Below are 16,666 nucleotides of genomic sequence, written 5' to 3'. Positions count from 1 at the left end.
GGGGGGACCAGTAAAATAGCAGACTGAGTCTGACTTCAAAGATGATCCACATCACAGTCCGCAGTCAGCCACGTGTGCCCAGTGAAGGTCCAAGATTTCGTAGGCAGTTCATGTGGAGAATTCAGCCTGTTTAGGAAAGGAAAAGTACGTGCAGCATGGGAATTTCTCAGAGGGAAAGTATATATTTAGGTAAAAATTCAGTCCTTTTTATATCATGGAGCCATAAGAGGGTGTAGGACACCAGCACTTTGAACAGCCAATAAATGCTGTCAATTTCTGGTTTTCACGTGTAACAGCCAAGAGATTATGATGTTTTCTGTTCTTTCAGACCACTTTTACTTTCCCAGGCTGTTTCCACTTTTTCAGATGACAAGTTGTTATTACAGTTTCTTGGTTTTATGCTTATCAATGGTATCTCAGGATGTCTCTGGTTTCTATGCACCCAGCTGTACTTCAAAGACTCCAGCTGCACTTTTCAAGGATGCTTCTGGTTCCCAGCCCTAGTTCCCAGGCTCATAGCTCCCAGGCTGGCAAGCAATTTCTCTGTCAGTATTTTCAGCAGACATTCTTTTCTCTTCAGTAATTTTCCCCTTCTAACCAGGCCATTTTTATTGCTGCTCACATCTAGGTCTCAGTGTATTTTTCCTCTAGGTCTGTTTCCTCCTACTCCTGCTTGTAGATCAGAGTAGATCCACACATAAGACAGGACAGAGAGCAGCAATCAGGCACAGGCTTATACAACACCAGCCCTTTTTTTTTCCCCTTCACACCATGTTGGTTCCTCCTACATCAACCTTGAGTCTTCCCTTTCTCTGGCCTTGTTTCCACCTAGTAAACATACCCAGAATTTGTGTATTCTAACACCTTTATCTGGATCATCTCTTCCTTACATGGTATCACTCATATGGCTACTGAAGCACTGCTGGCCTTTCAAAGGTCTCCAATGCTTCCCTTCAGCTGCCTGTAATTTTCAGCCATTTTGTACAACTCCCTTTTAACTTCCTCTGAGATCCATCCATCCCTCACGGAGCTACCTGTAAGTTCTGTCAGCTTCTTGCTCTGTTACATATCATGTCCAGTGTTTCTTCATGGCAAGTCAAGCAGTTTCTCATGAGATGTTGTTAGGTAAACTTCAGGCCAAGGTCTAAACATTTGCCTTCACACCTCAACACTAGTGTTCAGAGTAAGGTGATACAAAACTCACTGCACATAAATAAAATCTAATAATCTACAATAATCCAGTAATAATCCACAAAATTTACTGGTTTATATTGAGTGCTGTGTTGAGGACATTCTACTTCACCTTCTGCGTGACCTTAGTTTCCAAGTTTTAGTTTGCTGTGATAGAAATATTGGAAGGTTTCAGATAATTTAATGGCAGATTTATTAACAAGTTGAGTGTACTTAGTGGTTCAGAGATCAGTGTTGCATAAAATCAGCTAACATTTTTTTTTCTTTTGGAGAAATATAGGAATGGCTGTGTTTGGCTTCAAAGCAAGGCTCCATCTAGCTCAATATCCTGTATCTCACAATGATCATTGGCAGATGCTTACAGAAGACTATTAATAGGAGAGGCGTTTATGATTCTTTCCAAACCTCCAGCAGTTTTCAGCTCTGGGAATTTCCCAACCCTGATGTTTTTTTTTTCTGTTTTAGTAATCTTTAAAAGTTTACTCTTCCAGGTGCTCCTGTTTCTCCCCATGAACCATTGCTGTGGAGAGCATAATGGATTATATGAGACATGCCAGTTCACATATAACTTGTTTAATTGTTTATATGGGGAAAAGCTTGCAGCAAAGAAGGGGATGATTCCCATCCACATTCACTCATCACATACGTGCAATGCAGATACTCTTAGACTTCCGGGCCCAAGCGGCAATCAGTTGTGGATCCCTGGAAGTGCGCCCTCTGACCAGGTACACATTGGGACTGTGCACTGTGATTACTCCTGGGTCCTCCTTGCAGTGGGAGAACAGCTGTTGCCTGACCACAGAGGTCAGAGCTCTTGAGAACAATGATCTGCAAGGCCTGGGACCTCTCAGGGCTGACCTCTCTTGGTGTCAGTCATCCCTCTTACAGTGCATTGGTGACATACCTAGAATAGGGGCTATGTGAAAGGTGTGTTTCCCCTTTGGGACTACTTCCCCATATGATTAGTCCAAATGACAGTTCTTGTCCCAGCTGCACACTAGTTGACACTCTATTCACAGACCGTCACCCCATCATCCTGTTGCTAAGGCAGAAGTATCATATTTTTGCTTCAGTAATTCTGATTCTGTCATCAACTTATTGGCAGAAAAGTCTCAAGTAATGAACTTTATACCTAACACTTTATTGATGGTAACTTAGGTGCCTTAAGATCGAAAAATCTTCATGAGAACATCCACATCAACTTTTTGTATCAGCAATGTCCTTTGGCAAGGACTTCCATACATTTGCTATCCTTAACATGAAGAAACATTTCATTCTTTCCTGTTTTGACCCCAGTTCCTTTTGATGGCCCCTAATTCTTGTCTATCCCTCTGTATCTTCTTCATGCCACTCAAGATTTTATAGAAATCTAGCATACCTCCTTCCCCAAAGCAATATAATTTTCAGTCTAAGAGTCCTAGTATATTGAGTTATTTCTATAAGGTAACCACAAGCATTTTTGCTGGTCTACCTTAAATATTTCTTCCTCTCAGGATATTATTTTTAAGATAATTAAGTGCATTCTTCACAACGTGTGTAAACCATAGATATTACTTCTTTTTAAACTCTGATAAATCTTATTCATTGTTGGATAAATCTTATTTTTATAATGGGCCTGTTAGAAAGAATTGGATCAGTTAAATCTAGAAGTTTTACAGACACTGAACCAGAACTACCTAATTTACCATCTGCTGTATAGAGCATTCATTCCTGTTTCTAATTAGCTTTCATTTATGTGGTTAATGGATACAAAAAGGGCTTCAACCATCTGCATTTTTCCCCAGGCAAATATGTTCATCAGATGATGATGAACAAGTAGTTCCAGAAATCTTTTGATCTTGACCATTTTTTTCTATAAAAAACTGACAGAGATGCAAGACATGGTATACTTGTAATGAGTTAGGACTGAAAGAGAATTATTCCATGTATAGATTACATTATTGTCTTAGGTATAATTTCAGAACGTTTCATTAGTATCTCACAGTGATTATTATCAGAAGGAGGAAACTGGCTTTTGTCTAACTTATTAACAACTTTTTTTTTTTAATTTATTGCATGAAACAAGGAGCAAAGGGGAATGTATTTGTACTGGATTTGGCTGAGATTAAGTTAACTTCCTTCATAGCGACCTATATGGTGCTGTGTTTTGCAATTCTAGCTAAGAGAGCATTGATAACATAGCAATATTTCAGCTATTGCTGAACAGTGCTTGCCCAGTGTCAAGGCTTTCTCTCTAACACTCCCTCACTCCCCAAATGAGTAGGCTGAGAGTGGGCAAGAGGTTGGAGAGGACACAGCTGGGACAGGTGACCCAATTGACTAAAAGCATATTCCATACCATATGACATCATGCTTCAGCACTAAAAGCTAAAGGAAATGAGGGGAAAAGGGAGTACATTTGTTGTTTTGGCATTTGTCTTTCTAAGCAGCAGTTACTTGTGCTGAGGCCTGGCTTTGAGGAAGTCACCTGGAAATAGTTGTAAATGTATACTAGGAAAATAGAGTTTCTTTAAAATAAGATATAAGAATTAATATTTGGTATGCAGCTGGAGTGAAGTTAATTACAATACTTGCATGAGTGTAATGAGCTTGATCTGACGACTTATCATGCAGAAAAAAAGTACTGAATTTTGTGTATTAAGACAATGTGGTGAGTTGACCCCAGGCAGCAGCCTAACACCTACTCTGACACTCTCTTACTCCCCTTTCCCACGGATTGAGGATAAAATAGAAGGAAGGTGAAAACAGTAGTGGATTGAGGCTTTCAACATGATCTCCCATTGTATATTTGAGGCCAAACTGGATGGGTGGACTGCTAGCTGAGTGGAAAACTGACTGGACCGTCAGGTTGAAAGTCTAGTGATTAACAGTTTGAAGTACTGTTGGCTGACTATTAGTGGCATTCCTAGGGAACTGATACTGAAGCCAATACTACTTCACATCTTCATTACCAACTTGGATGATGGGAGAGAATAGAGTCTCTTACATCAAATTGGGGAATTGCTGACTCCCTGAAGGATAGGGCTACCATTCAGAGCAATCTTGACCAGGTGACCTCCAAAGGACCTTTCCAACCTAAACTGTTCTTTCATTCTATAATTTAAGTGGACTGCACTGAATATGAATTGTTAGAAGCAGTCACTTTGCATATTGAAATGTGATTTTCTTCAACACCACATTAGATGTTAGACTGCATTAGTCTCCTAAATCTGTTAATTACGGAGTTTCTCAAAGGACAAGTGTTTCACTGATTCCATTCAACGTTTATATATAGCCTTGGGCTCAGAATGATTCCAACCATTTTTGGCACTAAAAAGAAGTGTCTAATGTAAATCATTTAGACAATCCAGGCACTGGAAAGGGCCAATACACACAGCAGGATTCAGTTTTTCAAACATGGAAGTTTAGAGCTATTTTAGTTGACGTAAGGTTTTATATCCATCTTCAGCCATCACTCCTAAAGGGTATGTGTCCTGTCTGCCAGCCCTCTATATGTCTTGAATATGCTACAAGCCTTATATGGCAGTACTCACCTGAGATTTATAGAGCTGAATTATATCCAGACACCAGTCAGTTCTGATGAAAGAACTGTCTTCTCTTTCTTCAGTAATAAATTATAAACAATTATTTCATATGTCTAAAGTAGGATAACCTTGGCTCAGGTGACTTGCTTGGATTATTTGGAACCAATTGCTAGCAATAGGGAATTGTTTTTACTTTATTTTTTCAGTCTAAAACCACCTAAAAATACCAAGAGAACATAATTAAATTAATAATATAAAACAGTTACTTAATTCAGTTGTGCAGTAGATGAAGGAGCCGCAGAGTCATGAAGCTTTAGTGACATTAAGTAACTGTGGAAGCACTTGCCAAATAAGCATGCTAATTTAGTATGATTAGCGAATCTCTTCCAAGAATTTTTAATTGGCTTCTCATAATGTATTAATGATAGTATAACAGCTTTGAGAATTTTTTTGGCCCTATTCTAAAAAAAAAAAAAAAAAATTAATTTTTAGTTTCATCTTTATTGTCAGTTGCTGAATAATAATAATAATCGTTGTTGTTGTCATCATCATCATCATCATCATCATTGAATCATAGAATCATAGAAGCATAGAATGGTTTGGGTTGGAAGGGACCTCAAAGATCATCTAGTTCCAACCCCCCTGCCATGGGCAGGGACACCCTCCACTAGACCGCGTTGCCCAAAGCCTCATCCAACCTGGTCTTAAACACTTTTCCAGGGATGGGGCATCCACAACCTCTCTGGGCAACCTGTTCCAGTGCCTCACCACCCTCACAGGAAAGAATTTCTTTCTAACACCTCATCTAAATCAACCCTCCTTCAGCTTAAACCCATCACTTTAACACTGGCTTCATTAGATTTCAGGTGTTCCAGAGAACATGAACTACTTATTTTCCATTGATTTTTGTAGATTTTGCTCTTTCTGGTTAATGTTTTGTAGGAATAAAGAAAAGAATAATCCAATGTTTAGTGGTTTTTTATTATTACTATCACTTTCAGATTTTAAAAGATGCAATTTTGGAAGGGAGCTTAACATAGTATGTGTCACAGTTTTGAAGTAGAACTGTTCCTTATTAGTACTATCGAAGGAATTTTCCTACGATAAGACGGAAGGAGCGAGTTAATTTAATAGCAAATGAGAACCTTTATTAGGATGAAAGTAGCAATTATACTGACTTGATGTATAGTACTGAAGAACTACATGTAACCGTTCCCAGCTTGCTTCAGGATTCAATAAAGTCTACATTTATGCACACACGAATTATGTCTGAACTTTGCCATGAGGCAGCTGCTATTTGCACTAACTTGAAAATTGTTGTTTATATTTGTCATTTTTTGTCATTTGTTGTGTAATTTGTTGAACATTGGTGTTCCATTATCTCCAATGGTCAGTGACTCTAATGGTTGTAGACGAATGGCTATAGTGACATTAGCAGTAGTGCACACTTTGTATTCACATCCATTACTCCAAAATTTGATTACTGTCATTTCCCGGACAGAATGATGAAGGTTTCTCAAAAACTGTTGGTAAAACACAGCAGCCTTCCTCTTCAATAAAATTAACTGATGTTAATATGTTATACCAGTTCTCTTTATCTTTCACATGTTCATTATTTTCAGGTTTTTTCCCAGAAAAAAATTCAAGCCTTTGGAGGCAGCAAAATTTTAGGTATATTTCAAAAATATACTTTGAAGATTAAAAAGTTCGATGTTTATATATTCTTAGAAGTAGGGGCTTACACCCTGAGGTAATCAGTGTTTATGGTACTTTAGATTATGTGTATTAAATGAGGATTTTTCCTCCTGTAAATTGAAGTAGCTTATTTCAGGTTTGTTGTTTGTTTGTTTTGTTTGGTTGTTTTTTTGTTTTTAAATTTCAAAATAGCCATTTTCATTTTAAAATAATGGAAAATATATTAATATTTATTTTTCAGGGTTCTTTAGGAAAAAATGGAAGTTGAGTCAAAATTACTTTGTACATTTTTCTGCAAAATATATCTGCTAACAATTTTTTTAACTCATTTTGCTACAGTCATATGTCAGAGGACTTGCTAATTTGTCAGCAAAGGTAACAACATTCTTCCCTCAAGGAAAATTTGCTTTGGAGAACTGCACAGAGTACTCCAGATGAGGCCACACCAATGCTAAATACAGTAGGATGATCACCTCTTTTGATGAGATGGTTATACTGTGTTTGATGCACCCCAGGATGCAGTTTGCATCTTGGCTGCCAGGGCACACTGATGGCTCACATTGAGCTGCTGCTGACCAGCACCCCCAGATCCCTTTCTGCAGGGCTGCTCTCCAGCCACTCCTCTCCCAATTTATACTTGTGCCTGGTGTTATTTCACCCTAAGTGCAGAATCTGGCATTTTCTGACTTGTTAAATTTCATCCCATTAATCTTTTCCCAGCACTCCAATTGATCTAGGTCCCTCTGGAAGGCCTCTTGTACCTTGAAAAGTCAACAGCACCTCGTACTCAAATGAATCCAGAGAAGAGCAACAAAGCTGGTGAAAGGGCTGGAAGGCATGTCCTGTGAGGAGCAGCTAAGGACATCAGGTTTCATCAGTTTGGAGAAAAGGAGGCTGAGGGGTGACCTCATTGCTCTCTGCAGCTCCCTAAGGAGGGGAAGTGGAGAGACATGTTGAGCTCTTCTACCTGGGATACAGTGGCAGGACACGTGGGAATGGTTCAAAGCTGCATCAGGGAGGATTCAGACTTGACATTAGGAAGCCTTTCTTTACCAAGAAGGTGGTCAAACACTGGAAAAGACTTCCTAGAGAGGTGGTCGATGCCCCAAGCCTGTCAGTGTTTAAAAGGCATTTGAACAGTGCCCTTAATAACATGCTTTAACTTTTTGGTCAGCCCTGAATTGGTCAGGCAGTTGGACTAGATGATTGTTGTAGGTCCCTTCCAACTGAAATAGTCTATTCTATTCTATTCTAATCTATTCTATTCTATTCTGGGGGGAAAAAAAAAAATCAAAAAAAGGATTTAAGAAGCTATCTGCTTAGCTCAAGAAGATCCATCAAGTAGGATGGAAATAGATTCTCCATGTACCTAAAGTAGCTAGTTCTACTCCTCCCAATGAAAAAATCAGAAAACTTTTGTCATGAAACATTAATTACAGCCTTATTAATAGTAGTAGAAAAAAACCCCCACACCATTAAACCTTTTATCTTCTTCAGCTTGAGTAACAATTTATTTAGTTCCAAAAAATTTTGCCGACTCCCTTCTGGCAAAACAATAGAGTTATTAAATGTTGGAGAAGAAAAATACAGGTTAATAAGTGAAAAGGTAGATGTACTTAATGTTCATTCCATCTTTCCATTCCTAGTTATTTTGCTCTTCTCAAATCAGTTATGGCCTTTTTTAAACAAACAAACAAACAAACAAACAACACTATTACTTGTACTTGGATAATCTTACACTTGTACTGGGATAATCTTACACTTACGACATAAAAGATTGAGTTTACAATATCTCTCATGATTCAAACTCTAGTGAATGGAATTAGAAACTAAAAGGCTTTTCTAATGCCCTGACTTTTTTTCTCCAGAGTTTATTTGAGGAAAATTATATTATTCACAGCACACCCATCACCAAAAGTCATACTCATTTTGCTGAATACTCATAACAAGCATGCCATGCTAGATTTCATGTTTTCCAAACTTTACAGTTTTCAAAACTTAAATGCTTCTCAGGCATATTCTTTAAAGATGTTTTAAAATGTCTGATAGCTGAAGGCAAGCCCAAAGTATACATTTATTCTTTCTCCAAGAGTATTTGTCAACTACACACTATAAAGTGAAGTAGACAATTTAAACTGAAATTTTGACTGACAGTGAACTTTGCAGAGTTTTATGAAAGCTAACAGAGAATATTTCTAACAGCATATGTATAGTGAAAGGAGTTTTATTGACAATACTAGGTAGAAGGTTTTTACTAGCAATTGCAGTACATCAGAGATGTGATATACAGTGAAAGAAAGATAACGCTTGTCAAATAATTGTACTTTTCACCTGTTTTAGGCAACAGCTGAATGGTGGCCTGACTTTCCATTTCTTTATCAATACAGAGTAAGATTGCTTCAGAATAAATCAAATTTTCCTTAAAAGTATATACTTTGAGATCCAGCAGTCTTATCACTGACTAATGAGTTCTGTGGGATATGGCATTTGAGTCTTTACTATCAAGAACTCATTTGTTCATTTCTACAAGACACTTACATGTAATCACAGAATTTTTCCTTGATACAAACAGATCATAGTGTTCATCACTTGAATTCTTAGATAATCTGGATTTGGAATCAGATTCAAGTTCAGACACTTAAACCAGAATGTCCATAAGGTAGATTCTGAATGAAAATTAGGTGTTATATTAAACTCACATTACAGTCATGTCACGTAAAAGGGTGTGAGTCTGACACGTGGCTGAGGGAGGTCCTACTGTTGAGTCACAAGGTTCAGAAAGGACCTCCTTGTTTTCAAAACTCCTTCTCAGAGAGGAGTCTAGTTGTGGCTAGGTCCAGCCTTAGTCCCAGACTTGGTCAATGGTTTACGTCTAAAGGATTATGTGTGTAGCCACATATCAGAGTCAACATTTGCCTGTCAGAGCCTCACCAAGGACTTTCACTGAAACAGTTTCTCAAAGTTGAAAAAAGATAAGTAATTTATTGAGGCAACAGATATAAAAAGTTCAGAATTGCTGTTGATAAACACAGTTACTGCAAAAACTGAGCTCAAGTTAATAGTTCAGTGCTTTTGTTAATGTTACTTTCCTGGGGTAATATCCGACATTGTCGGAGGCGTAAGTCTTCGCAAAGATGTGTCCCTGCTTGGGGAAGAGAGAGGTCCAGGCCCATAGACCTGTCTGGATAGTTGGAGTTCTCATCCTCAAAATAGAGGATTCTAAATGCCAGATTTATACTTTTGGCGAGGTGGGACTAAGTCAAGTATTGTGTGCTGACTGGCCCTTAACAAGACTTGTAGTGTTGTTGACCAAGGGGGAGTAGCGGAGAACAAAGGCGTTCAGTACAGAGGTGCAAGGGTCTTTTTAGCTTTACGAAGTAATGTCCGGCTGTGAAGCCTCCCCCTCACCCCAGGTGTCACTCAGTTGATTCGAGCTGTAGACCATCAGGCACCACATCTATCAAGATGAGCAAGTTGCTCATCCCTTGCCTTTGTTCAGGTCTGGTGCTCATCGGTTCAAGATAAGCTCATTGCTCAATCGGTGCTCTCGCTCAAGTCAGATCCTGCTACTTTCTGCCAACTCACAATCACCCTATATTCAGCACTAACAAGCACAAATAAGCCCAGCATCCCACAAGTCATTATACTGATTACAATGTATTCAATACAGTGGAGTTTAATGAGCTCTTCAGACAACAAAAAGAAGGTTTTTACTTGATTATTTAATATCTTAATAGATGAGCAGCTCTTTACATTCTGGATACAGTTTAATATCCCTTCTGGCCATCAGCTGCCACTCTAGTAGCACATAAGTTCTCCAATGGATCAGAGGTCTTACCTGCTGGACTCATATACATGTCTTGAATATATCAGAAAATACCAGATTCCTATGCTAATCCCTAGGTCTCCGCTTAACCCTAAATCATCAAAGCAAACCCAAAACAAAACCAAAGCAAACCCAAAAGCATCAAGACTATAGAGCTTCAGCTGCATCTAAGGCTGAATTCAACCTCCATGTATTCTGCTGCAGTCGTCATTCCAGTTCATTTAAAACAATTTACTTAGGCTTAGATTCAAAGTATTGCAGGCATTAAAGCTGAGGTGAATTCCACTGAGCTTTAGATTTCTTGAATACAAAAATCTACGTTTGAAACTAATTGTTTGAAGTCCCTTTATACTCAATGTAACATAATAGGTGCTTTTAGGAATGAATCTCGTAGCCTCAAGTAAATGTGTTAAAAAGATCTGGTTTCTTTCTCAACACTGATTATAAACAGAGTTTAGCAAATTTATTTTGAATGTAGTTTTGTATATATATTAGGTGAGATTAATATAATCTGCAAAATCTTTACTGATTTGAGGGTTTATATTTATGTGTTTAGATTAAAATATTTTTTATGACTCACATAATTGGTAGGCATACAGTTCTGAAATTTTTAAAACATCAACTAACAGGCAAGCAACAGGTGCAGCAATGTGCATAATAGTTTCTATGCACTGCTTAGGCATCTAGATCTGGGAACTTCATCTAGTATTGCTGGGGGACTCCTGGAAAGTTTTCAAGGAACATGACTGTGTCCAGTGCTGCAACTAGGTGAGGATAGCTGCAGGAGGCTTCCAGCAAGCTTTAGCAACTTCTGACAAGCTCTGTCACTTGTTTCAGCAAGCTGTAGCAGCTTCTGACAAGCTCCGTCACTTATTCCTGATCAAATGGTTCTCTGAGTTCTTGTTCCACCTGAACAAAGGAGGGCCAAGCACCCTTTCAGCAGGTGCTACAGAGAGACCTATGTGACTGCCAGGCTACAGTGCAGTCAACAGAGGCAGTACTTTACACAAAAGAGTGTGTGGGGCCTCTTGCTGAGGTTGGAGGAGAAATAGTGTCCTTTCCTGATGGTGTGTGCTGGTGGAGAATCTGTGTTGCCAAGTAGCTGCTGGAGGAGGTCAACGGACAGCACAGTATCAGAGGTATTGTGAAGGAGGTTGGATCTTCTTTATGACACTGCAGCTACAAAAACCTGAAGGCTCAGCTGTACTGGAGAAGGTACAGGTAGAGTCTGTGTTCACTGATTTGGGAAATGGAGACTTCTATACTGGCAAAGGTTGGAAGCTTGTGACTTACCGCACAAGGAAGAAGGCTCCTGTTCCACCTAGAGTATTTCTTGTAGCAGAATCTGTACAACTGTATATCTGAAACTACAGAAGATGTCAGTGTCCTCATAACAGATGAGAGGCTGGAAGCTGTGTTCAAGTATGCACCCAAGCAGGGTGAATCTGACTATGCAGCAGCACCAAGAGGAAGTGGTGAATGGCAGCAGTGGGAGACTCCCTACTGCAGAGAATGGAGGCTGCCATCTGCTGACCTGACCTGTTATCTGGGAAGGTTTGCTGCTCAGATCTGTGATGCTGTGGACAGACTTCTAAGACTTTTCAGGCCCTTAGACTATGTCTTTGATGCTCTTCCACATAAGCATCAACCTTACTGCCAGGGGAGACCTTGTGAATAGCACGTGTGACCATGAGGCTCTGGGGTTATCAAAGGTATAGGGACCTAGGTGGTTTTCTCCTCAGTCCTGCAGGTGAGAGGGAAGCACCTGAGGAGGAGTGGAGAGTTTGTGCAGGGCAACAACTAGCTGCACATCTTGTGGTGATAACAATGATTTGGGTTTTATGACAAAGGCACCCTCCTTCATGATGAAGGAAGGACAGCTAAGAAGTAGGATTCAACTGGCCAAGTAGCAAAAAACCCCACTTTTGCCAATGGGCTGGCTAACCTGTTGAGAACAGCCTTAAACTAGGAGTGATGGGAGTGGGAATGATAACCTACTATCAAATGAGAATGAGGTGGACCACTTTGGAAAACAAAGGAAGCAGGGTGGATCTGACACATTTTAATCAACAGAACAGGGCTGAAAGACCCCCTGTTCAAGGATGAAGTAAAGAAGAGTTGAGATAGAAATATTATAGGAAAAGTTATCCCACTTATACTGTGAAATCGGCATGACTGGGTGCCTCTCTGAAATGCTTTTACACTAGATCATGAAGTATGGGGAACAAATAGGAGGAATTTGAAGTATACATCTGCTTTCAGAGCTAAAATCTCTTTGGGATCATAGAATTGAGCCAGCAAAGTGGTCTTACAATAAAGGCCAGTGATATCCAGAACTGCATTAGGAAGAATGTGACTAGTACACTGATGGGGGCAATTATTCTCCTCTACTCAGCACTAGTGAGACCACATCTGGAGTGCTGTGTCCAGTTCTTGGCTGTCCAGTACAAAAGAGACATGGATATAATGGAATAAGTCCAGTAAAGGAAAAAAAGATTATAAAGGGACTGGGTCATGTCAGATACAAGGAGAGCCTGGAGATGGCAAAGCTTGGGGGGAATCTAATCAAAGCATGTAAATACCTGATTTGGGAAGGCTTATTAAGGAAGATGGAGCCTGACTCTTCTCAATGGTGTCCACTGAGAGGACAAGGGATGCAAACTGAAATACTGGAAAAAAACACCTAAACATAAGAACTCTTTTACAGTGAGGATGGTCAAACACTGGAACAGATTTCCCAGAGAGGTCATGGATTCTCCATCCTTGTAGATATTCAAAACCTGATTGGACGTGGTTCTCAACAACCTGTCCTAGCTGGTCCTACTCTGAACAAGGAGAAAGGATTAGATAATATCCAGATGTCCTTGTCATGCTTAGCCATTATGTGATTTTATGTATCTTCTACTGTCCCATTCTTCTCCCACTCAGATTACATCTACATCCTTTTACTACTTTTTTTAATTATTTATTTATTCTATTCCTCTGTTGAAAATGGAGAAGATTATAAATCTTAAAAGCTAGAAAACTAAGCATGGTCAAGTCTAACTAAATAGACTATTATGTTGTATAGCAAGCAGTATGTTCAGGTCTGGATTTGTAGAGTATGCTTAGCCACTTATTGTTTTGTCAATAGTTTACTGTGTTCTTATATCACTTAGTCAATCATATCTCTTCTCTCTCAATTTAAATAATAATTTGGCTATCACACGAAAGGTGAACATCAACACTTTTTCTTTTTTTCAGAGAGTTTTCTGACTGAAAAACCTTATACTTGATCTGATATCTTCCATATTCTGTGTTAGAGATAATTATCATCCATAACAAATAAGTTTGTGTCCAGAGACTTGATATAGCTTGGGTAATCCAGTTTTGAACTGCAACATGGCAACAGTAAAACTTTCAGAGTAACCAGTAATTTGCCTCCCGCAGCCCCTGGAACAGCCGGTGGAGAGGAGAGGTTGTGCTTCCTTCATTTTCTTGGACTTTGCCAATTTCTGGCTAAGCCTTGTTTGTTCTGTGATAAACATAAAATGACACCCAAAGGTAGCATATGTAAACAAGTAACACAAGTACAAAAAAACCTCACCAAAACCAAACAAAAACCCTCTTGTCTATTAACCTTCTGTCCTACGACATTTCTCGTTTCATCTTGTAATTATACTGAAGTGCACTTTTAGTTATCATTGCTTAATTACAGAACAAGCGTTAATTTTCCACTTAGAAGCAAATACTTAATTGCATCATTTATTTATTTTTGCTAAAGAACTTTCTCAAGTTTCTGCACTACAAAACTTATGGCTGAAATATAATGTAGGGATACAACTCGTCTCTTTTTTTCTGCTTAACTCTTGCTTTTATGAGAAATCAGGAATCATATGCACATGTATCTCTCCACACTCTCCAATCGCATGGAGTCTACTGAGAGTTTAGTCAAGATGTCGTATACCTAGTTATTAAATTTCTGACCATAATGTGCATGCAGATATTAATGAAAACTGGAAGTTTCCTTAAGATGAAAAATGCCTCAGTCGTGTAAACTTCTTCAATAAGAGCTTGCAAACTCTCACGATCATCTGCAAGTGCCACCATCAGCTATTTAGAAGCAGCACATCTGTGGGAAACCAGGCTTCACTAAGTTTCTGTGTACATAATACCATGTGCTGTTAACTACAGACATAATTTTGGTAACTTCCCTATAACAAAACTCTGATTTGTTTTTACCTTCCTGCAAAGCCAATGTTAATTTCTGAACACTTGCATTCATGTTGAAATATTGTCTTATATTATTGGCCATTTTCAATGTACCATTTAACACCTTATCTAAATGATTCCTTTAACTTTGTCATTTTCCCAACCCAGTAACACTACTTCTCCTCACATGTAAACCTCTACAGGTGTTCTATAGTCAATATTGCATTTTTAACAGAGTACTTTGCTGCTTTTCAAAGGACTATATTTTTTGCTTTTACAACTTAGCTCTCAGAAACTAGCCTTCAGAAAAAAAAAAAAAAGAAAAGAAAGAAAAAAACCCCTAGCAATAATAATTACCACTTATCACTGGGTACCCCAAAGTATGTTGATTACCAAAGTAGCAAACATATGCCAGATAAAAATATTCTTGCTACTAAAATTGTAGACAGAAATGGCTTGTGCAATTCTGTTACCAAACTTGTCAGTCTAATGTCCACCCTAAAATTTGAAACTGTCTCATTTTGTTTTCATAGACTTGAGTTTAAGTCTTCCAGATATGAAATGGGTGGCAGGCACCTGTTAGATATAATAAACTTTATTTACTTTTAATAAGTTTTTGGCAAGGACTTGGAGGCAGATCTCTTCCCACCTTGCTCTTCTGTCAGATGTTAAAGAAAAGGAAAGGAAAGGAAAGGAAAGGAAAGGAAAGGAAAGGAAAGGAAAGGAAAGGAAAGGAAAAACGAAAGGAAAGGAAAGGAAAAAGGAAAGGAAAAGAAAGGAAAGGAAAGGAAAGGAAAGGAAAGGAAAGGAAAGGAAAGGAAAAGGAAAGGAAAGGAAAAGAAAAGAAAAGAAAAGAAAAGAAAAGAAAAGAAAAGAAAAGAAAAGAAAAGAAAAGAAAAGAAAAGAAAAGAAAAGAAAAGAAAAGAAAAGAAAAGAAAAGAAAAGAAAAGAAAAGAAAAGAAAAGAAAAGAAAAGAAAAGAAAAGAAAAGAAAAGAAAAGAAAAGAAAAGAAAAGAAAAGAAAAACACATAGTCTAATTTCTCATGTTTTTCATATCAGATTTATTTATATATATTAGACTCTTACCTCCATGAAACTTCTATCATCCCTGTAGAGTTGTAAGATTATAGCTCTGTGTAGAATGATTTCAACATTTGGCCAATATATTTTTAGCAATAAAAAAGACCTATATTTCATCATTATGAATACTACTTTAACTGCAGGATGTAAGGTGTTCACCCTCACTGCTGTATCTTGTTTAATCATACTGCAAATATTGCTTTACGTTTTCCTTTTTTACACTCTTTGAAGAGATTGTGTCAACAGTTTGAAGACTGAATAATGTACAAATGAGTTTATTTGCTTAAGGAAACTCAGCTTCCTCCAAACTAAGGGTGGAATTTGGCTGCCTAACAGTAAACATCTAGTATGCTTTGATATGCCCTAAGGTGTGCTACTTAGCTGTATATTGCTCTTCTAGATGAAGACAAGTCTCTCTAGATCCTTCACCATATCTGCCAGCCTGTGTAGCTGCCTCTCATACCTTAGAGCATCTTGAATGAAGCAGATGTCAATGTTTGGGGAACTCAACTATAGCTCAGGGTACACACTGTTTGACAGGTATGCTGGATATACTACTTTGTATACACCACTCAGGCTTATCATTTCTGTTAGTAAGAAACTGGAAGAATAAATAGTTAGTATATTATTTGTTATTGTCCCACACTGAAAGAACAGATATTAAACCAAGGAAAAATAAAGGGCTTCACACTTGAAAGATTTAAAATCCCAACAGGTTACAGGGCTTAAAGCAGATTTGTGGTATGTTCTGGTTTAACTCTCCAGCTCTAAAGGAAACATTTTAAAATTTGTTTTCCTTTATTATACATAGTAACTTCTTTCTCTTTGATCAAAAGAAAAACAAACTCTGAACTTCTCATGGTAAGTTTTTGAAGCAATCTGAATTGAGGAATTTGATTTCAAGAAACATTTGGTGGGATGTTATCTTCCAAGAAGCCTGGGATAAATCCAGTCAGTTCTTTCCTGCAGAGAATATCTGGAATTTGAGAAGGAAAAGAGCATGAAGTCCCTACCAAAGGAGGAAATTACGACTGTAAGGACCAGAGGAACTGTGTACTAATTTTTGAGTCTTCAATGTCATTTAACAGTCTGTGTGAATTGAATGAAGAAATGCATGGTTAACTGAGACAAAATAATTGCTGTGACACACCAAAACAGA

This window comes from Grus americana, chromosome 1 (assembly GCF_028858705.1).
Source record: "Grus americana isolate bGruAme1 chromosome 1, bGruAme1.mat, whole genome shotgun sequence".
NCBI lineage: Eukaryota > Metazoa > Chordata > Aves > Gruiformes > Gruidae > Grus > Grus americana.
The sequence above is the reverse complement of the archived record's forward strand: the minus strand, read 5'-3'. Positions refer to the sequence as shown.